At 43.5% G+C, this 18,625-nt stretch overlaps 1 long non-coding RNA gene across 2 annotated transcripts in view; it reads left to right on the top strand.

Annotated features, from left to right (window-relative positions):
- The window catches only part of LOC133221042 (uncharacterized), a 75,670-nt gene extending 70,200 nt beyond the window's left edge, over positions 1-5,470 (top strand). For both annotated transcript variants that reach the window (XR_009727875.1, XR_009727874.1), the window contains one exon: positions 5,075-5,470. This is a non-coding gene — a long non-coding RNA (uncharacterized LOC133221042). The remainder of the gene's footprint in view (positions 1-5,074) is intronic.
- Positions 5,471-18,625: the final 13,155 nt, after the last annotated feature.

Raw genomic sequence — 18,625 nt, 5'->3', positions numbered from 1 at the left:
ATGGGGAGACCCACATTCTCCAAGGAGAGAGCTGACTATATTAAAAATGGAAGCCACAGAAGACATAGGCTTCCTTGTTCATTGCAAGACTCCTTTGGCTCCAGCACACCCTCTCCTTGAAGGTTTCCTCCTTTGCTTGCCAGCTGGGCACCACAACCAGCCAGTGTAACTGTAGAAGAGGAAACAGCACTGGACAGTAGGAGTCATCAACCCTTGTGCTGGTGAATCAGCAAGCTGCAGGCTTCTGGGACCAAAAAAGCCTCCCAGACAAACCCTACACATCTGTCTGCCTTGGAGGAAACTGAAGGAAGTTCTGTGACATGCTTCCTGTGGGCTGCCTAACTGCATAGGGAGAACTGAACTAGTTCCGACCATCTGCACTATGGGTGACGCAGCAACCTGGAGAGACATCAGAAATGCCTTGAGAAAACTAGTAAGGTAGTTCTCCACACCGTGTCAGCTGGAGTACAAATAAATTAAATCAAATGTGTAAAGCCTTGTGTTTAGTTAAACGTTTGGTAGAGGTAGAGATGAGAGTTCATTAGATAGAAGACATTATGGACAGTTTAGCATGAAGTACCACATACAATCATTACTCAGAAGACATCAGGGGTTTGTTGTCTCATCATTCAGCATGCTTTTTAATGATTATACAACCAAAACCATCTTAGCTTGAATTTTATGAGAGAATTTTAGCTTCTTGGAGGCAAGAAAAGGAGGGACACGACACCCTCTAATCTCTGCAAGTTCAAAACTGGTTTGCACAGAAACTAATTCTGGTGTGATGGAAAGGTGATGTGTGCTTTCAGGTATCCTTTACACCGAATGCAGAGCTCAAAAGAGACCTTTGCATGGCCTAACTTTGGGCACCCAGCTTTAAGCTTTGGGTGTAAGGCTGGATTGGCTGGGGAGAGAGACAGTCACTTCCTTCCAGCACCAAGGGCAGGGTCCTGTTCTGGCTCACTTGACAGCCAGAAACTCCAGCCTGGGAATCGGGCATCCTCCCCAGCAGACAGAAGGTACGGAGATATGAACAAGTTAGTGCCTCCCATTACACGGAGAGGTCCTCCTCACCAGCTGGCGTAAACCAGGGCTCACAGTCTTGCCAACAGGCTGCTGAATCTCCTTTATGGCTGGCCCTGGCAAGAAAAGGGGTAAGGGAAATGTGACCAGCAGTCTCTTTGCAGAGGCAGGTAACAGCTCCAGTTACCTCTTACCATCCCCTAAATCTGTGGCATAGGTCTGGGGACCCTGGAAACCAAACACACTTCAGCAGTAGCCTGAGGTGAGGTCATAGCCCATCTGAGAAGATAGGAGAGCACTGAGGTGAAACAGTCCATTTCTGCTTCGAAGGAGACTCTCCCTCCTTTGAAATGGACACAATGCCTCTTTGTATGACCATGTGCCCCCGATTTCATAGGGACTCCTGGATCAGTTCCCATGAAGGCAATGGCATTTTCTCTGCTTTCCTTCTCCTCTTCCCTGTGGCCACATCCCTGGCACGTTGCAAAGCCAATGCCCCTGCCCCTCTGTGTGAGAATTCCAACAGGGGGAAGAGACAGGAGCTGCAGTAAAAGCGTGGTCTTCTGACACTCCTGGGATACAGGCTGAGCACATCTGAATGACCATGACCCTTTGGGCATGATCTTGGCTACCTTTACCTGGCCAGTACTTTGCCTTGAGGCATGAAATCATCCCACTCTGAGGGAAGTGTTCTTGCACAAGGACTTGGACTCAGCTGTAACATCCCAACTTGCTTCTACTATTTTTGGAGACTGTCTAAAATAGTGAAGCATGTGACTCCAGCTGAAATCCATCAAATCTCTCTAGTCTTCGGAAAATGTGCCTTGGTGCCTATGGGATAATTTTTAATCCACCACATCCAATGACTCAGATCCTTCTCATGTCAAGACCAAGAGGTCTTGAATGCAGAGGTGAATGTTCTCTTCTGTGTAGCAGCTCCCTTCTTCCTCCTGAGCCACCTTCCTTCAGCAAAGGATCTACCATCTCTGTCTCTTGAGGATCCACCAAGGTTTTCTGCTCCATGTTTTCAGCTGTCATTTAATTCACATCCTTCCTCTTAGACCCAGAGAGTGAATTTTTCTCTTTCCAGCCCCTCAGTTTTATTGGTGCACAAAGGTTGCACAGAGCCTTGCAAGTGATGTGATTTAACTGGGAGTGTTTCACCTGGCCAGATCAGAATTTACCTTGACTGCACACAGATCAGTGTTTCAAAATGCAATACTTCATGTAATTTTGATTCTGTCAGTAAAGGCTGCACTGAAAATCTCATCTGGGTTTGTCAGTGATACATTGACTAAAAATACCAGGTTTAAAGGAGGTTACGTAAACAAAGGAAGAAAGACTCTAATCTCCCAATGAAGCTAGTCCTTTCAAGAGAGAATGAGAAATTTGGGGAGTAGAAGTCGTTTCAGTCCAAGGGAGATAGATATTGTGTATTTCAACAAGCCAACATATTAGTTGTGGATACTCCACCCCTGGCAGTGCTCAAGGCTAGGCTGCATGGAGCTTTGAGCAACCTGGTCTAGTGGAAGGTGTCCCTGCTCATGGCAGGGGGTTGGAACTGGATAAGCTTTAAGATCCCTTCCAACCCAAACCGTTCCATGATTCTATGATTTCTGGATTAAGCAGTGGTATAATTACTCAGTTTCTAGTAGGTGTTGTTAGGCCACAGTAGGTGTAGTTCAGGCCACAGTCTGAAACCACATCAGTAAAAACTGATCACTTAGTTTAAGCTGCATCTCCCAAACAGTTTAAGCTATGCCAATTGTAAAACAACTTAGATAATTTCCCCAGTGCAGGCAGGCTTGAAGAATCATAGAGTCATAGAAGAAAAGAGTCTATTGCATTTCATGTAAGTGAAAAACATATGACATTCAGTTGCTCACCAGAGCCATTGCTAAATGAATAATGGATAAAAAATGTCAGTTATCCCCATGCCCTTAACTCAGGCACAAGAAAAACCACCAGTGGTTGAAGGTTTCGTTCAGCCTGGTGTGAAACTTCCCAACAGGAGTCCCAGGAAGAAAAAGGTATTTGCCACTGCTTTATATGTAGATTACTTTCCCCATGACCACTCACTCCACTGTAAATTTCTTCTGCTCTATGGATTTATACACTAAGAATATGAAATGGGGAAGGAGTATAAACTCTCACTTTGTAGTATCACTGGCTTGCATATTGCAGCTCAGCAGTCATGGGCAGCATCCAGCATTAACACTCAAAGGGAGCTGCCATATTTATGACTTCTCCAGCCTCACGAGCAGGGAAGGCTGGCGAACAGTGACTGAAGCACAGCTGAATGAAATGCATAATATAAAGAGGGCAAAAGTCAAATATGTTTTGAATCTGAATTCCTAAAAAGTGCAGTTTATGCAGCCCTGGGTGAGGGGGTGTGTGTGGCAGGTTGCTCCTTCCACAAGCCCCACACCAGAGTTCGGTCCTGCTGACCTGCTGATGATAACTTTTGACAGAGGGGTCAGCAGACTTTGAGGCAATTCAGTTTGTCCATGCTGGATGGAAACAGATACTTATGCCTCACAGGTGGAAAGGCTAATAAACTCACCCCTTGTTAGGCATCAGATTATGAAGAGAGGGCAGAGGCTTTTGAAAATTACCCACTTGTTCTGCAGCCCACAGAAGTTCCCCTCCCCTCCGTGGCTTAAACTGGCTATGGCCAGGATGAAAAGTATTTCTGCATGTATTTAAGATGTGTTTGCCAGGTTCTTCATTAAAAAAAACCCATTTCTGATGTGCAGGTCACCTTGGAAGAGGTGGCTACAGTCAGGGTCTGATTCTGTTACCCACTGGCTTTGTGAAACTATTGCAGATGCAGATGCTTGTCCGTGGGAGCAAGGCTGCCGTCACCCAGCCCAGGCTTTGCTAAGGTCATTATACATCACATGGGGTAATAGTTTCTTCTCTGACCAGATAATGCAGGCAGCCCTCGGTGTGCACTGCTTCTTCTGAATTACACCAGTTCCTGTGCAATGTGAAGTGGGTGCTTGACTCTAAAGTATCTGTTCTTTCATTTGTGGTGGTGAAGTTCAGGCTCCTCAGTAAGTGGAGAAAGTAAGTGCTGAATCTACAAAGTGGCCAAATATAATCGGAAAGATTTTCTGAGCCATGCTCTGCCACATAGTGAAAGAAGTTTGCATTTTGGGTTGGCCATATTGGGTTTTGGGAGGGGGAGTTTTCCAAGATCTACATTTAGAGGAATGTTTTGCAAGATCTATGTTTTTACACATATCCAAAGGGCACTGCTTCCATTAAGATCCCCAAATACACTGATTTCCACAACAAGCAAAGAAATTCATAATGGTGGATGCAATGACATCAAAGGCATCAATTACCTGTGTTTATAACTAATGTGTTTATGTTACAGCAATGGTAAGCGGATGTTCACTGCTTCTTATTGCAGGTGATAGCAGTGCTTAGTTTTTTCCCTCCATGTTCATAAGATGGCAAGAGGGGACAATTTTCAAAACAGTGGCTAATATCAAATGCCTCCATCCAGAGAATGGTGTGAGCACACTGTCTGATGTTCAGAGGTGAAAAAAGCACCAGCAGCTTTCATTTCATCACTTTGAAAATCAGATCACTAGCTCTACGGCTGCTGTGATTGATAATGTCAGTACTTGCTTCAGAAATGTCCATGCTCACACCTCTGAAGAATATCCAGAACAGAAGTCCAGGGCTATGAAAGAAGTTTTGGCCTACAGTGCATCTGAACAAAGCAAAGCTCGCACTGGGGTACTGATTATTCCAGGTCTATGGGATGGAAGCAAGCCCACTCTCCCCACACGTCGTGGTACCAGCCTCCACTCAAAAAACCTCCCAAACAGTAAAAACTTTTGACTTGATTGCAACCACTAAAGTGAGATTAAACGTATAACCAGGGCGTAAACTGAGATCCCTCTGACTCTGAAGAGAGCCTGAAGCAGTGATTACATGAACTTTCAACTTCAGCTCATTCAGGGCTGTGGGCTCTCAGTTGTGAAGCTGTGTTTTTTAAAGGGTATTTTTTCTCTCTCTCTGTCTTTTTTTCTTTTAGCTACAGGGTTCATTATTTTGCAGAGGATGGGTCTCTCTGCCCTACAGGGATCTATCTATCACTGCATCTTCTCTACATGGAAGAAGTAATTGGATTGTACTTTCTGCACATGATCAGAGCTGTTGGCTGGAGAACTAAGCTGTCTAGAGGGTAGGAAACCATATGATGCCTAAGAAAACTAAATGTCTGAGTCTAACTGCAAGACCTTTTCTTTCTTTCCATAGAAGAGCTGGAACATGCTGAACCGCACCCACCAAACTGCACTAGAACTTTGGGAAGGTCCGTGAAGCCTTCAGGAAGCAGAGAAAAACATAACCACCCAAATAATCCCAGGGGCATTAAGTGTCTGTGCATATATAACACAATAAGCCATACTATGAATGTGAACAGCTAGGGACATTTGCTATCACATAGCTGGGGTATTTGATTATGTAGGAGCAACTGCAACCCTTCAAAAAATGCAATTATTTCATATATATCCAGATAGGGTCATATTTATTGCTATTCTGTTACCAAATGCCATGCTGCAACCTTAAGCATTGTGCTGTTTCTCTATTCTTAAAGACACCAGAATCCTGACATCATCACGTTCCTTGGAGTGATCTGGGGAAAGTGCAATATTGCCAAGACTTCATGCTGTAAGTCTTCAAGCACTTAGTTGATTTATACTTTTCCTTCAAACAAATGCCTGCTTGCCACTGTCAGCCCTGCACTCCTCATCCCCACCTCCACCGCCTTAGATCCAAGCTTAAAAAAGAAGCTGTTTGGAGCCTGATGTGTTTCTTGTAGCTATGTTAGAGAAACTGTACTATTCTGGGAGCAGTCACGCTTCTCCAAACAGCTTCTACAGCTGTAGCATCATACATGGTTTTCATCTCAGCCATAAGAAGTTTCACTGGTCTCCTACCAAGCCCCAGCAGCCAAAATCCAAGTGCTGGCTGATTGTCTGCAGGGCCTAAGGAATGTATGTGTACATGTGTGAGTGTGTGCACATGGGTGTATGCATGCACACTCATTTATTCATGTGAAGGAGAGGTCTGATGGTCAGCTTGGATATGACCCTAACCCTGTTACAGCAAGATTCATCCTGTTGGTCTGACTTAGACGAGTGGCTGGCTCATTCTAACATACAGCACTGACATGGTTTTGCAGACCTGAACAAACCACTGATGAAAGGCATACCAATGGGATGTGTTGCTTTGCTCTGGACAAGCCGTCATTTCCCTCTGCCCCTGCAGTAGAGGCAGAGGAAGGTGGTACATGCCCATATGAAGGTCTGCCTTGGGAGAGCCCCCACCTAGGCTGTGCCATGTTAGATAAACATGAGGACTGCTTAGCACGACTGTGCTACACCAGAATGTCACCCCACAACTTGTGCTCAGCAGCAGCAACATGGTTTCTTATGCAGGCTGATTCTTGCATTTCTCCTCAATAAATATTTGCATCAACCTTGACTGGAATAAAAGCACTGACACACAGGGAAAACTGTTTGCTGTTATTTTCTATTTATAAAAAACACAAATCTCAAGATGAACCCAATTCTCCTACTGCAAAGATTATTTGTTACATGAAACAGCTAGAGCAGAATGGCTGAAAGAAGCCATTCCTGAAATTTACGAGGAAAAAGATTGTTCTTTACAGCCACAAAACATCCCATTGTCCCACTCAGTGTATTAACATTCACAGTAAAAGATGGCAGTTGCAAAAATGTGGCAGAGTAGGATCAAATCAGTATTTCTTAAATGGTTTTGGAATGTGCAAACTGATGTTTTGGAATAATAACAGAGATAGTGCAATGTTCTGAGTTTTCAGAGTTTCTGAGGGGTTAGATTCTAAGGTCTACCTGACTTAATGCCTTCCAAACTGCAGCTGAATGGAAGATGTTCCAACAGGACAGCTCAGGGTGTTCTACTTACAAGTTGGATGAGTTATATTTTATTTCCTTTTTTATTTTTAAGTAAATCAATAATTTAATTGGTGCTGTGATGGAAAACTAAAATTATGCAGAGCCATACAGTAATCTGCTGCAGATACAGTATGAGTTGGTGCATATGTGCATGCCTGTATTTGTGTTGTAATTTAAAACATAACATCATCCCAAGCTAAAAAGGTTTAGAGACTTTCTCTGAGAGAAAATCTTTTCACTTCAGAAAGAGGACCCAGGGTAGTGAACATCAGTGTGGCAGCCAAAAACAACACTTAAACCTTTACCAGTAAGAGATGGCAAAGAAGTTAAATAGATCTCCCTGCCTTCCATCCCAAACATCACTGCACCAAGATTAGCCTCTCGTTCTCTGTGCTGACAACTACATGGTGTTTCTTGTCCCCACCAGCGTATACAGCATGCTTGCTTTGAGACAACCCTCTCCATCTCCATGTGTCTGAGCTGCAGTAGGTTTGGATTAATAGGAGCAGGATTTTGCATGGGCCGTGGTGCTGTGAGATGCAGCAAAAACAAAGAAACACGGACCTTTAGCTCGTGAGAAGCTGCAGACACCAGGATTTCAGTATGCAGTATGGCTGAGGCTAAACTTGGTATCATAACAAAACGTGGGTCTAAATAAAAACTGTCTTAAACTCCCAGGAGATTTGCTTCTTCTATGCGATGACAGTTGTTAGAGAGTAGCTCTCCTACAGAAACAGCCGTGCCAAATATAGCGTACTGGAGTAAAAGCAAGACTGGAACACTGGAAGTAAACTAAAGATGCTTTCCTTGCTCTCTGAATGCAACTCCATTTCTGCAAGAGGTCATGGATGTAATATCTGAAGGTAGCTAGCCCTCTAGCTGTGTGATTCCCTCAATTACTAATGCAACATAGCCAATCTTAGTCTTTCTTGAGGCCATGGTCTGACTTGGGAGACTCCTTTATGCACCAGCCCCAGAGAAGCTGGTGGGCAACTTCTTCTCCTGGTTGACTGCCAACTGCTTTGAAGGGAGGCCACTGGGAGATCCTGTGTATGTCACTTTTTCAGCTGGTCTGCTATTGATCAGTTGCATAGCTAGCCTTGATTTAGATGCAGGCAGGAAGATGCAACTAAGGAAAGGAAGAAACCAAACGCAGATGTTTGCCCACTTGACCACATTGGTGTATTTTCTGACAATTTCTGTGCCGCCTCCCTCCTCCTGCTCTGCACAAGGTGGTGTGTGGGTCCCTCACACAGCTGCTGCGACCTGCAGGAATTTTGGAGGCAGTACAAGCTGCAGGACCTGGAAGACAGAAAAGTGATGACCTTGTCTGGAAACTTAGATAAACCAAAGGCAAAGCTTCCCCTTTCCTCCATAGGCCTGGATTTCCAAGCATCAACAGCACTTGCAAGAGAGCTTCTAAGAAGATTCATTCTTTGACCTTTTTATTCCACAAAGACTTCCTCCTCTGCATCTTCTTTCTGATTATTTGTTTTAATGTTGTTTTGTTTGTAGCTGCTTGAGCAGACAGAGGACAACTCCACAAAACCCCTTGTATATAAGTTCAAAACCCAAGCTAGAAATGGTTTCGACTGAAACCAGGCTGGCTTTCACCTGCCTCATCCATAGCCCTTTCAGCTACCCTGAGGAGCAATCTTGTGGGAAGAATGCTGCAACAAGGCGAGCCTGGTGTGGCTTCTTGGCAGGTCAGATGAAAACACAGCCGCACTGCTAAGCGCTGCTGCTGGGCTGCATGAGGGATGAGATGTCTGAGCACTTTTGTGTCCCCACAGTGTGTCACCACACTGCAAAATGGAGACTCACTTGCTACAGGGCCAGGACAGAAACTGCAGCCTGACTGAGAAATACCTTCCTTAATGATCCCTGCTATAAAATTCCCCTATGTGCGCCAGTGGGAGTTTTGCCTAAATAAAAACTAGACTTTGGACTGCTACAAAATGGGAGATGTCCTAGGGGAGTTTGCATGTCTCTAAGTGATGGCTGGGCAGACCATGTAGCCTGTGGCTGCCAGTGCTATGGAGCTCGCTTGATACTTAAAACATAATCAACAGTCTAGGCTATAAGCCTGCACCATTTAATTTTAAAATTAAAGTCATTTTCTGAGTAATAGGAGCACATTTGTGCTTGGAAAACATCGAGCACTTAGCATCTTTTTTGATTTCAGTGCTAGAAGAAAGAAGGGGGCACAGAGCCAGGAAATAGTTTTTCTTGGCTGAACTCTTGTAGGCCAAATTTTAGTCCAGAGGGGGGTTTTTATTGTGACTCAGTGGTAAGTTTCTGAACAAAGAGCTTAATGATGTAGAGGCAATACTATAAAACGCGTTTAACTCTAGCTGTGCTGGTGTTTTTGATAACTCCTGGCACCAATTCTTTCCTCTTACAGCAGCGTGAGAACACTTGTAAGAAAGTGGATTGAAACCTTCCTTGGGGATTTCTGTAACAAAGTAAAAATTTAAGTGCTTTGAAATCTGTGGGAAGACTTAGTATCAGGTAGACTAGATAATTTGAATTACTTAGAGGAATCATGATTTTGAAAGCTTTACTTCATTCTTGCAAAAACTAGTTTGCAGCAAAATTACCTTCCAAAAGCTGCTTTACATGCTCCCTTAATGAAGTTCCGATTTACATGTAGTTTGTAGATATGACTTCTCTTCGCTAATGTAGTTTTCTTCCATTTATTCAAGGCAGATTTCTGGTTTAAGGGGAAATATTATGTAGTGTGGATAGCTGCTTTTGGAGGAATTACTGCAAATATCTCATTTGTACTGCTTATGTTCTTCCACTCAGAAATCCCACACCTCACTCCTCCTTGAAGGAGAGGATATTGTGTTTGAGTTATTACAAAGCCTAAAGCATTCTTAACATTGACTACAACTAATGACATATATTTTATATGCCTTCTCATTTTGGAAATGTTATGACTCTTCAACATGGGAGAGGTGCTTCCTACTTCAAAATCTATTCAACCTCTATTTTTTCCCTCCAAAAGTCTGGGCCTGTGCTCTCTCATCGGCATGCCCATTAATGTCACTAAGACTAAGGACGTGAGGAGGATGAGACCTCCAGTGCCTAACAGTGAAAGCATGGTAGTGCAAGCATTGAAATCAAAAGTGACCAGACTTTAGACAAAGAGTGAGCAGGGAAGCTGCTGAGGTCTCCACATAGGTGTCTGACACCACTCCCACCAAGGCAGATGTGAAACGGTCTCACAGCTCAGCCTCTTCTCCCCAGTCCCTGAGGATGCAGCTTCCGCCACAGCACATCCCATCTTTGCCTCTCCAGGTAAGGCTGGGATATTAGCATGAGAGTTGTGTAATTTTTGTTGTCTTTTGACATACAGTAACTTTGCTATTTTTTCCATTCTGGTTTGGGTTCTTTTGTTTTGGGTTGGGTTGGGTTTGTTTTGTCATGACAGCAAATATCTATGATGCAACTTATTTATGTAGTGTTTTCAGATTACACAGGACTAGGGGCAGGCATGAGCATCTTATTAAAGGATAATGGTGAAGAAAGAGATGTCAGATACGGTGCTGTGGTTTAGAAAACTGACCCCTCATCTCAAATTATTTTCCAGTGAGCCACTCTGAGTTACAGGATGGAGTAAAAGTGGTCTCAAAAAAAGAAGTGAAATAAACTTGTGCTTCAGGGCATAAACAAGCTTCGTAAAAGGTTGGGATAGCAATAATATCCCCTTCTGGCACATTACTTTCTAATTACAGAATATGGGTCTGCTTGCATCTTTCTCTGAGGGGTCTAGAGCTGGCACTTTTACACACTAGGTAGGTAATTTTTCAAATGTATGGATCCTTCAATGTCTTTCAATGGAAATACAGGCTTTCAAGGACATTTTATAGAGGTCAATTGCTATGTAGAGACCAAGAACTTCATTTCCTCAATCACATTTCATGACCACATTAGAGGTAGTCCACAGACACCCAGGGACCGATGAACCACATGATGAAAACCACAAGACAGCTCAGACCAGGAATCAGATTTTGTCTGGCAGTTTTCTAACACCTCATGTATCTAAATCATGGATGGATTTTTTTTATTTAGTTTTTCCCTTGCAGAAGGCATACTTCAGTTCAGCTGGAATATATGAGGAGAGAACTTAGAAGTCTGTGGCAAGCCTGTAAGGACAGACGTACAACATGATTTTAATGTTTAATTCTTGACTGAAAAATCAGTGAATCTACAAAGTTCCGTATTTCTAAGAAAACAAAGACATAAATCTACAGCCATGTTGGCAAATGATGTGCAGGCTCCCCCTGGGGAATATCTGCAAAGAAGTCGCACATGCTGGGAAGGGTGTTTCCAGGATGACAGTACTTATGTGTATCACAAAGGATACACATCTCCTTCACTGATGAGGGTTTTTGATGATTGCCTCCCATTTATTCCACATTTAATTGCTGAGTAACTTGATACTTCTTCACGTGGTTTGAGGCTGATGGCGTGTACAAGTAATGCAGAGACCTTTGTTTCCTGGGGGAAATTAAGAAAATAATTCATTCTTTCACTCAGTTACTCAACTGAATCCAATCTGGGTTCATTCTTTTAGGAAATGTGTTTGGCTAATTCTGTTAAATTAAAATATGAAAGGAAAAACGTCAATAATATTGACCATCTTAACATCATGATTCTTAGTTCTTCCATACCAGTCTTCCTCTACTGAACATTTTATTTTGCAGAGGAGGAAACTAGCATAAAGTCTTAGAAGGATTAAGTCACATCTGCAATTTCTGCATATTACTAAACACTAGCATGTATATATGTACATGAAAAAAACCCTCAGCAATGCACGTTTCATGTTGATTTGACTTTTTGGTTTCATTTGTGAGCTTTTATTTTGATTCTTTTCCTTACATTTACTTTAGTGTCTATTTGCCAGATGCATTGTATGCACAGAAAAAGGCCTAATATGAGAATGGGAGTGTCAGCTGTGCTCTGTATCCTTAAGAGACAAAGAACAAATATTTGGGAATTTGTACAGTACAGAGCCCTCCCAGCAGCTACTGATCTCATTCCCATCCCTCACATACGGGTGTTAACACAGGGACACATAAGGGAGCAGCCAAGGACTGGAGAGGGCAAGACCAAAGTGACTATTGATTCCCTTCTTCCTCTGTGGTACTGGCTGCTTAGAAAACATTGATCACTTCAGCAGCCTTAAGAGAAGGCTGAATGAATTCATGGAAGAGGAAAGCCACTGAGAGCTACTAAATAAACAGAAGAAGAGTCTGGCTCAGGATATGTCTGGGCCACAGATGCTTGCAAAGTACTTGGAGGAGAGGGGATGTGCTGCTTGCGTCTGTCTGGTCTCATGCTCCCCCCTTCAGTATCAGTTTTTGGGTCTTGGCAGTAGCTTTTCTTACTTCATTATGCTTTTGTTTACTGTTGGAAGGAGGCAAGGACTGGAAGCTTCCGAGGATACTGGCTGCAGCCTGCCGGGGGACCCCTCTTTCCCCAGGGCTGACTGCAGCACAGAGTATTGACTGGCACTGCAGCGAGCTCCATTAACCAGAACACATTTTTCAGTGCCTAAATAGCTTCAAACTGCAGGTTCTGCAGGCAAAGCTCGAGTGACTTGCACATATTGGGAAACTGCTACCCATTAGCTTTCTCTCTTTTTGTCTCTTTGCCTTTGCTTGTGCATTTTCAGTTATGCAGAAATATTCCATTAAGCTCAACTTCTCTTTATTTAAGCAGGTGAGGAGCAGCGAGCCTCAAAATTCAACAGAACTTCACAATACCTTGAATTATTTTAACTCAAACCACTTTTTCTCTGACAGAAAAGCACATATTTCCTTGTTAATTCTCGGAGTCACATTAACTGGAGATCCTTTGTCCCCATAAGCATAGCACACTAGATGAATAGACTGCAGCAAAATGAGTTACGTGTTGCATTTAGAAGCAAGTATCACCTTTAAAAACTTACCTTCCTGCCAAAACTTAGCAAAACAAGAAAGTAAGTTCAGCTCAGGTCACAGAGTAGTTCCTTGCTGCCTGACTCTCCTCTTGGCTGCTGGGAATGCCTGGGATGTCAGGTAACACGTGGTGAGCAACAGCCAAAAAGTACTTTGCTGCTTGTAAAAATGAAACAAGCTCCTTATTGAAAAAAGCTATTTTCTGAGGTACTGCAGCTGTGGATGATGGCATGTAGACATGCTGCCCAGCCATCACACAGAGGGCAGGCACCCAGCAGAGGCCAGGTTTAAGCAGTGTCAGTAGATATGTGTGTAACAGGGACCTCTGCAATCCCCAGGAGAGGTCCAGCTGCCTTGTGACTGAGCATCCTACAAGCACCTTCCCTCACATGTTTGTTACCCCAAAAAAATAATGTTAACAGCAAACATTAATATAAAACAAGTATTAAGAAAATCTACCTATTTAATTGTTCACAGCCCTGGGACACCCTGTGCTGTTTTGACCTCCAGTTCTTCCCTGAGTCATCAGCTACTCTGTTGTTGGTGAATGTTTCCATTTTGGTTCTGCCCTGCTGGTAGCATCCACAGCACAGATGCTGTTCTCTGCTGGCTGGGCTGCAGCTGGCTACCTCCTCATGAGGAAGAGTATTGTGATGATCTGGTGTTATAGGTGCTGTACAGTCTCAGAAAGGAGGTCTCAAATAACAAAATCTCCTGTCTGTTCAAGACCTTCCCAGCTCTATCTCTTTGTAATCTTCTTCTCTGGGACATGAAGGTGGCATCAGCTGCTTGGGCTCTTCCATGTGACATCTGGCCAATGCCATAGGTTATAAAGAACTGGCTGGATGGCCACACACAAAGAGTTGTGGTCAATGGCTCAATGTCCGGCTGGAGACCAGTAACGAGTGGTGTCCTTCAGGGATCAGTGTTGGGACCGGTCTTGTTTAACATCTTTGTCACTGACATGGACAGTGGGACTGAGTGCACCCTTAGCAAGTTTGCCGATGACACCAAGCTGTGTGGTTCGGTTGATACGCTGGAGGGAAGGAATGCCATCCAGAGGGACCTTGACACGCTTGTGAGCTGGGCTGTTGCCAACCTCATGAAGTTTAACCATGCCAAGGGCAAGGTCCTACGCCTGGGTAGGAGCAATCCCAGACACAGCTACAGGTTGGGCAGAAAAGAGATTCAGAGCAGCCCTGTGGAGAAGGACTTGGGGGTGCTGGTCGATGAGAAAATGAACATGAGCCGGCTTCAGTGTGCACTTGTAGCCCAGAAAGCCAACTGTGTCCTGGGCTGCATCAAAAGGAGCTTGACCAGCAGGTCGAAGGAGGTGATCCTGCCCCTTTACTCTCGTGAGACCTCACTTGGAGTATTGTGTGCAGTTCTGGTGTCCTCAACATAAAAAGGACATGGAGCTGTTGGAACAAGTCCAGAGGAGGGCCACAAGAATAATCAGGGGACTGGAGCACCTCCCATATGAAGATCAGCTGAGAAAGTTGGGGCTGTTCAGCCTGGAGAAGAGAAGGCTGCTTGGAGACCTCATAGCAGCCTTCCAGTATCTGAAGGGGGCCTATAGGGATGCTGGGGAGGGACTCTTCATTAGGGACTGTAGTGATAGGACAAGGGGTAATGGGTTCAGACTTAAACAGGGGAAGTTTAGATTGGATATAAGGAGGAAATTCTTTCCTGTTAGGGTGGTGAGGCACTGGAATAGGTTGTCCAGGGAGGTTGTGAATGCTCCATCCCTGGCAGTGTTCAAGGCCAGGTTGGACGAGGCCTTGGGTGATATGGTTTAGAGTGAGGTGTCCCTGCCCATGGCAGGGGGCTTGAAACTTGATGATCTTAAGGTCCTTTCCAACCCTAACTATTCTATGATTCTATAACAGTAAATGATACTGCTTATAACAAACATGTCCAGGACTTTCTCAGACTTTTCAATCTAAATGGTTTTCAGGCTTCCTGCATCCTGTATCTGTCTATATCACCTTAGAAATTACAGTTCTGGTGGTGTTGGCATTGAGGATTCCTGTAAGGCTGGTGCAGAGGCTGCTAAGATCTGCCCTGACCCTCTGGACCAGGAGTATCACATTACTGTGTTTGGACTGAAACTGGAGAGGCTTTAAAAGGGTCAGACAGACATTCATATGGTCTGGTTTCCCTTTGTCTCATGGGACTTTATGCACAACTAACAATTATAGATGTACACTTATAACTCACACCAAGCTTCTGACCTGTTGTCTCACACTATTTTATACAGTATATCATACAAACATGACTGTAATCTGTTTTCTGTTTTACTCAGACCCAGCTCTGCCTCCTGCTGTTTTAACTCCCCTTCCAGGAATTTCTGCTAGACAGACTTTTCCTTCCATTCTTCAAGCTCAAATCGTATTTCATCACTGTTTTGCCCCAGACCAAAACCTACAACCTCACTCCCTTTTCCCCTATACCTGCTAGAAGGCTGTTTTGAGGCAGCTGTTCTCTGCAGAGATGAGGCAACGAGTGCAGTGGCTGTACATGTTCCCTTTATTAAAAGCAATCAGACCTATCCAGTCATTGTTTTGTGTTGGTTTTTTTTTCCAGGGGTCAGGCTATGCTGCCTCCCTACCAGCTCGATCTTTTTTCTGTCTGACATTGTTCACCATGGGCACTCATGCTTGGCTGGAGGATATGCTCCATGGGTCTGCTCAGGCAAACCTGTCTCCCACATATTTGGTGTCTGTTGGTGAAAAGATGTCAGATCTTTGCTGGAACTACTGCATGGCTATTGAAGAAAAATGCTGAGAGTTAGGACAGGCACATCCTGCAGTGCTCATCATGGGCAGTAATTTATAGCAATTGCTGGAGCTTCCCTTCTGGGCTGTAAAGGTTTTGCAAACAGACGTTTGTGTGGTACTCTGCGCAGCATGCCCTGCTTGGTGTATTGCCAGAGACATTGCTGGGCAGTACCCTGTCCTCACCTGTGAGTTTTGGAGTCCCAGTGACATGTGTTATAGTTGTCTGAGCACTCAGTGGTGACTTCTCTGTGATGCTGGCTAATGTCTCTAGAGCTGGATCTGTTTCTCTCAGTAATTTCACTTGCAGGCTGGAATCCCACAAGCAACTCTATTTTTAATTAGGGGCTCCATAAATGTCTCCAAAGACATGGATAGTGTCAGAGATCTTACATCTGAAACATAAGGCTTTATTGCCCTTCATTTTTATTCTCAGTTTCAAGCACAATTACCGTATCCCTCTACAGTCTTATTCTGTCCAGGTCAAGTCTTCAAATAACTTTCTCAATGGTTCAATTGTTCCAAGTGTTATTTTGAAAATAGTCTCTCTCAGGTCACTTCTTGTCCTCCTTGCTCAGTGAGACAGTAAAAAGTTTTACTTCCATGATTTCTCACTGTCTTTCATGGCTAAGTCCATGTATCAATTCAGTTCTTCCCTCCTGAATCCATGCTCACATGAAGGCCTCAGACTAGCTATTTGAGCACTCAGTGACCTGAGTCCCTTCTGGCGGCTTGCCTTCTCTGTTTCCTGGCTGTCTTTTTCGCCTGGACCATGGAGCAGTTCACTAGTGAGGCTACAACTGCGGTGATGCACATACCACACTGGCTGATAACATAAGCTCTGTCCCATATGTTATAAAGGGACAATTTATCTCCAGCTGCAGGTCACCCTCTTGCTGTCTGTGTCCTGATGCCATCTTTAAGGGCTTCCTGCATAGACCCTGTGCCTGGCCCTCCCTCCTTCAGAACTGAGCATATAGACATAATTGAGTAAAAGAACTCGAAAACAGTTTCTACCATCTTTTATCGAGTACCGCTGCTACTGGTCTTAATAAAAGAAAAGTCCTGCTATGGCCTGCAGCAAACATCCCTCAGGTGGCTGTGGCAGATTGGAAGCATTTAAAGATGGTCTACATTCTAATACAATCTTTTGGAAAGCACTTTATGTTCCATATATTTCATGTTATTGCCATGAAAGACTAAATGAGGAAGCACTCTACCAGCTGAAATGCTTATGGAAATTTAATCCATGTTTAAATGAATTTAAACTTTTTACTGTGGAATTCAGCAGCTAGAAATTTTGCACCAACTTCTACTTAATTAAAACGAATAAGGTCTCGAAGAGTTTTAGTTGGGATAGACCAGGAAAGAATTTGTCTTTAAACGTGTAATTAAAATACAATTACATTGGAAGGAAGTCATTACTGAGGTTGTACCTCAAAAGCATACCTAATGAGCTCTCAGGAAGAAAAGTGCACCAGATATATGATATAAAAGGATGTAGTCACTGAGAGAAAGAGGTATTAGTGAGATCATTTCAGTAGACAATAACAGTTCTTTTATGGTCAAATCCTTCTGGCTATATTCAGCAAGCTATCTGCTTCATCTTAGTTGGAGATGTACAAGGCACTTCCGCAAGTTTTCCTTGTGACCCATCTAGTTGTTTCCCATCCCTCTCCTGGGAATGTGAGCAAGGAAATCATCTTTCAGACATCTCTGGATGAGGGAAACCTTAGCACAGACAGAGCCCAGTTGCCCAATTTTGGGAACCATTTGACAGAGGTATATTCAAAATATATTCATATTCAAAGGGACTAATCCAACCCTGGTTAAAACCAGGGAGGGAGCTCTTCTCTTGGTCCCTGTGCCAGTCTGTATGAAGCCCTGAGATTAGCACCCAGAAATACGGTGTTAGAGTAATGCAAGTCTCTGCAATCTCAGGCTTTGTTTTTTACTTTATTCCTATGGCAGGCCTATAAAAACAGAGTTTAAGAAAGATGACATTCCACAGGGTGCATAAACCAGACAGGTTTGGGAAGTTGGGTAGAAGTGTGAGCATAAAACTGAAGCCATTTTTGTGCTCTCTGAAGCCAGACCAACCAGTCATATCTTTGATTGCTCTGTTTTGTTATGTTTAGGTTTGGTTCTGTTTTTTGTTTTTTTTTTTGGTAATGTGAGATGTTTTGGCTCAAAGTCCACTGAAGTCAGTGGTGATGTTCCTGTTGACTGTACTGAGGTTTGGGCTAGGTTCATACCAATAAATGCATTAACTTTTGTAACAATCCATATAGGTAGTCAAAGATGGAAAGTTCACAGTCCCACTGGGATCAGCTCTATTTCAAAGGTTCCGAGTCACGGACTGATTTGAACGATCTGTAACACCTGGATGTAATGCTGAATTCAAATCTCATCAAGAGAATTTGCTTGTAAGGTTTTGATTTAACTTCGGCTCTTCAGATAACTTTCTGAGGTTTTTGACTGGGATTTTTACAAGTACAGTAACTCTTGTAAGAGGAATGTGGGAGAGGAAATGTGAATCTGCTGAGCAGTGTCCCCTTTGATACAGTACAAAAAAACGGTCTAAGTAGCCTCATGTTTTAATGAGCAGAAATATGTTCCTGACAAGGAGGTGAATTCAGCGCTTAGTGAAATGCACCCTGCTGAACTGGTGACATTCAGTTCATAATCAAAGTTTTATTGTTAAAGAGAAATTGCGGTCACACCCTTCGTATTGAAGATTTAGTTCAATAAAATAAAATCCTGTGACAGTAATTTCTCTATAGCCTTAGATTCCCTACATCAGTGCTTGTTAAATGGATAAGAAACATGCAGAGCATGACCTAGCCTTTCTCACATGGAAGTCAGATGTCTTCACTAATACTCAACAAGGATGTTTTCAAGCAACTTGTTTCATTTTTAA

Source organism: Neopsephotus bourkii, unplaced genomic scaffold (genome assembly GCF_033783945.1).
Source record: "Neopsephotus bourkii isolate Nb327-2 ecotype Australia unplaced genomic scaffold, CSIRO-AGI_Nbou_v1 NB_1508, whole genome shotgun sequence".
Lineage (NCBI taxonomy): Eukaryota > Metazoa > Chordata > Aves > Psittaciformes > Psittacidae > Neopsephotus > Neopsephotus bourkii.
The sequence above is the reverse complement of the archived record's forward strand: the minus strand, read 5'-3'. Positions and strand labels throughout refer to the sequence as shown.